Source organism: Catharus ustulatus, chromosome 12 (assembly GCF_009819885.2).
Source record: "Catharus ustulatus isolate bCatUst1 chromosome 12, bCatUst1.pri.v2, whole genome shotgun sequence".
NCBI lineage: Eukaryota > Metazoa > Chordata > Aves > Passeriformes > Turdidae > Catharus > Catharus ustulatus.
The window spans coordinates 2,555,718-2,559,336 of NC_046232.1; positions in this window are offsets into that span (position 1 = coordinate 2,555,718).

Below are 3,619 nucleotides of genomic sequence, written 5' to 3' on the forward strand. Positions count from 1 at the left end.
CCGCCGGGCCGGGCCGGGGTGCCGGTGGGGTGCCGCGGTGCTGGTGCGCGGGAGCGGTGCGGGGCGGTGCGGCGCTGCCCTCCCGGATCACATACGGCGTCCCGGGACGGCGCCGCTGTTAAGGGCCGGGCCGGGCGGAGCGGGGCTGAGCAGAGCGCAACGAGCCTCAGCTGCGGGGCCGACGCGCCCCAGCCCCAGCCGCCGCTCCCGGTGCCGCCACCGCTCACCGAGCAGCGGGGCCGGGACCCGCCCGCCTGCCCCGCCCGGGGCCGCCCCCGGCCGCCGCCGCCGCCAATCCCGGCCCAGCCCGGCCCCCCGGGACCGCGGGGAGGTTTTTTTTTTTTGTTGTTGGGCTCGAGTTATTTTAATTATTTTCCCCCTCTTTTCCACGAAAAACTTTTCAACTTTGATGAACTTTCGGGTTTCGACTTTCTTAAAGGGCCCGCCGGGCTCTGATCTCGCGGCGGGGATGTGCCGTTCCCTCCGTGCATCCCCGGGGCGGGGAGAGGCGGCTCAGCCCCGCGGGGTCCGAGAGCCCCGGGACTGCACCTTTGTGACCTCCGATGGGAGCCCCGAGCCTCAAGAACAGCAGCCCTCAGAGCTCAGGACGGGGATCTGTAACCCCGGGACAGCGGCCCTGAGCCTCAGGAGAGCAGTCGCAAATCTGCCCCGACAGTATCCCCGGTCTCTTGAGGATAACAGCCTGGTTCCACCTGCCAGGTCAGCCCCACAGCCATCCTCACGGACATAGCTGTGCGCCCCGTGCAAAGCCCTGTTCTTGTGCCTGGGAGGAGGAGCAGCGTTGAGCCACAGAATCATGGAATCTGTGCGTGGTGTGGGTGGGAAGGGACCTTAAATTTCATCTCATTCAACCCCCTGCTATGGGCAGGGACACCTTCCACTATCCCAGGTTGCTCCAAGCCCCATCCAACCTGGCCTTGGACACTTCCAGGGATGGGGCAGTCACCTTTTCTGAGCAACCTGAGCCAGGACCTCACCACCCTTGTTATCCATCTTCTTTCCTTTCTCCCTGCCCACATGGGTGCCCAATTGGCCACATCCTAAAGCACGGCCTGTGGTTGGATAACATGCGCAGAAAATGGAATATGTAGCCTATTCCTCCACATTGCATCCCCCAGCTTGGCTCCTCTGTGAAGCATAAGTGTAAAACCCCAAGAGCTTGGGTCAACCTACCAAGTGAGAGATGTCCAGGGATCTGAGCTCTGTTATCCTAACCAGCATTTCTTATGCCCAGTCTGTGCTGCTTCCCCTGCACTGAGGCCAGGTGAGAGCGGGGAAACATCAGCCCTGCCCTGCCCTGCCCTGCCCTGGGGGTCCCACAGCCCTCTCACACTGCAAAAGCCAAGTGTGTTCCCTGTCCTCCATTGGCCTGGCAAGAGACACCTGCGTGTCCTCAAGGCACTGACTGTCACTTCAAAGTCTGAGTCCGCACCTGTCTCTCAGTGACCATTTCTTTCCAGCAGGAGCTCAGGGATAGTACAGTTTTGCTCATGTGCATGTTGTGAAGAGGTGTGAGCCTGGCTGGGTTCCTACCACACTTAGGTCCACTGCCCTGTTCAAGCCCCAGCTTCTGACTCGATTTGCCACCTGGCTACAGAGAGGCACTGTGTAAAAATGCAACCCTGAACTCAGCCATCCTCAAACCACAGCACTCTTAGTCTGGCACCAGAAAGGCAATACAGGAAACACCATCACCGAGAGGCCAAGTGCATGTGGGGCCAAGAAATTCCATCACAGGAGGTGTGTCAGAGGGGATGAAACATCACCTTTATGTTCCCCTGCTTCCTAGGTTATGGCTTTTAGCAGCAGCAGCTGTTTGCATGTGGCACAGAGGGTTTGTGTATAGAGTCCTCATACAGAGGCAGTGACCACTTCTTTTTCCAAGCCTTTGTAATAAGCTGCTAAGCCAGGGAGCCTGATCCCTGCCAGGTCCTGCATGAGGGGAGAAAACTCCCAATTTTTTACTAAAAAACCCCAATTCATTTTTTTAATGCTTTTTGGGTTTTAATGGGTTTTTGAGAGACTTCACATACCATCTCTGAGCACCACAGCAAGAGCTCCCCCAAACTACCCATGGAGTTCAGCACAGACAGATCCAGATCAGAGAAAGGACTTTCTCCAGTCTTTGGGGATACTTTGGGGATAACTTTGTCCCCAAGACTGGGGAACAGTCCCATAAGGCTGTGCAGGAATAACTCCCAGGAAGAGTGTTGCCTACCATTCCTCAAAGACTCTAAGAGAGTCCAACCTGACAAATACCAGGAATATTTGCTTCCTGTGCTAATTGAGCAAAAATCAGCATAACGTCACAGCACTTTCTCTGTGTTTAGGCTTGGTGTTTCCCTTTCTACAGACTCTGAGTGCGAAGCCTGAGGCAAGTGGAGGAAGGCACAAAAGGGTGGAAATCAGGAGCAGCAGGGTTTTCATCAGACTCCCAAGGACCCCCACGCTGCACACACATGCAGAGGAGATATTCTGCCTCTTCCAGAGCAGGAAAACCCTGGCCACAAGTGGAAGAGTTTCTGTATCCATCACACGGGCAATACCAGAGGTACACCACGTCAGTACCATACTGATGGCCACAACCTCTGGTTTATTTTGTAGGCAAATCCATGGTATTGGACTGGAGATAAGTATCCTCCTCGCACAGCCACCCCTTAGAGTTGTATGTGGTGGTAGCATCCCTACATCCCAATATCTTGTGGCTCATTTTCCCTTTGCTATCTTCATAAACATCACACCAGGGCAGCCTCTCCCCTCCCAAAGCACTGCAGCATGTGCTTCAACACATGGAGTTCTTGATGGTCCAACCAGCTACACATAGAGGGGATGTTTTCTCCTCCCAGGAACTTAAAAGGATGGACATAATTTGGGAAAAATGAAGCCATCACTGCTACCAGCTTCTACAGGTGAGCCAGTCCACCAGAAAATGGTCATGTGTCTGCAGAGATTTTGGCTGAGGATTCCACTTCCACCTGGAGATGCTCAGCTTTGAGTATGTGATCCAAGGTCACACCAGCTGAACCAGTGCAAGTGCAGATGATACTTCAGTTTGGACTTTGCTTACCCACGTCCTACAGTGATGTATTTCTACATCAACACTTTTCCTCCTAAAGTATCTTCCACTCAACAGCATCTGGCTCTGCAGTCTGGCTAAGGGCTGCACCAGAGCTTTGTCCTTGCCATATCATGTCCACTAAGATGTGATGGTTAAAAGACAGAGATGATGCTGTGATGAATCCACTTACCTCTTCCACATCAATTCCTCATCAGGGTGGACAATTTGACAGTGAGCCTTGTGATAATGTCCCACACAAGCAGCTCCAACCATGCTGTCCTGCCTGCAAACAATGGGAATGACAGAGCCTCACCAGGGAAAAGGAGTAAAAGCTGTGAGGTGCTCTCAACCAACAAAGTTGGTCTAGTAGGTCCTACAAAGGGAGTTAACAAAGTACTTGAGACAGAAACAGTTGAAATCAGCTGAGAAATCAAGGTGAGACTTGCAATGACAGTCAGCTGTGGACAGTGTTGTGTTTTCCCACAGTTTCTCAGCTTTGCATTATCCAAGGGCTCTTTCTCATTCTTGAACAAGCAGGTT